Raw genomic sequence first — 919 nt, forward strand, 5'->3', positions numbered from 1 at the left:
AACAAAAAATTGTCCCTTTAAGTCCCTCTGACCAGATTAGTATAGGCCTCAAAGTCTGGCTATTAAACACCCAAGAAGGTTAGTTGCACCAATCTGGTACTTTTTATTACCATGTATTATGTAGGTAGAGCTTGGGCAAACCCAAACATTTTTAAATAAACCTTAATGAGAAATCCTTAAACTAGCTGACTAAGCTATGAGCTTAGAAATTTTAAGATCTTTTTTCATGCTTGATAAATCATAACAAACCTACATAGACCTCCATCATTTGCTTAGGCTTTCTCATTTTTAACAAAATACTTCCATTCCTGTATCCTTCTAACATCTTTTATTTACCATTTTCTTTTTTAATAACCATGAGACATAAAATTAACAAATAAACTTTCCATCTGTTGTGAGAATTCTTTTCTGGGGATATTAAGCAATGTTTTTCCCCATTTTTGATTGTAGTACTAAACCAATGTTTGATTACATTAAAGCTTTTTTTTGGGGGGGGACCAACAAATTTATTGAGCTTATAGGGATGACTGAGGGGTTGCTGGGGTATATGAGTGACCTGAGAGTATTTACACTGGAAAGTCTTAACCCAGCATGGATCAAGCCCTTTCTTCCTAGCCTTTCTCAGATAATATACTATGGTTCTCCCCAAACCCAGGAGACAATGTATGATTAGGGCCAAATTACATACAGTTGGTTGGGAAGAGCAGCTGGATACTCAGGTGAGGGTCCAATGACCCTGTTTACCCCTCCTTCTTTAATTAGATACTTAAGTCCATAAGCCCAGTTGTGATGATCCTTTGTTAGTGGACACAGCTGAAATCATGGAGATGGTAGTTTGACTCAGAAGAACGTATTGTGTAGCATCATGTTATTAAAAAGGATATGGAATCTAAATTATATATATATGTAATAATGTATT

The sequence above is a fragment of the Nannospalax galili genome, unplaced genomic scaffold (assembly GCF_000622305.1).
Source record: "Nannospalax galili isolate Female #2095 unplaced genomic scaffold, S.galili_v1.0 scaffold263, whole genome shotgun sequence".
Lineage (NCBI taxonomy): Eukaryota > Metazoa > Chordata > Mammalia > Rodentia > Spalacidae > Nannospalax > Nannospalax galili.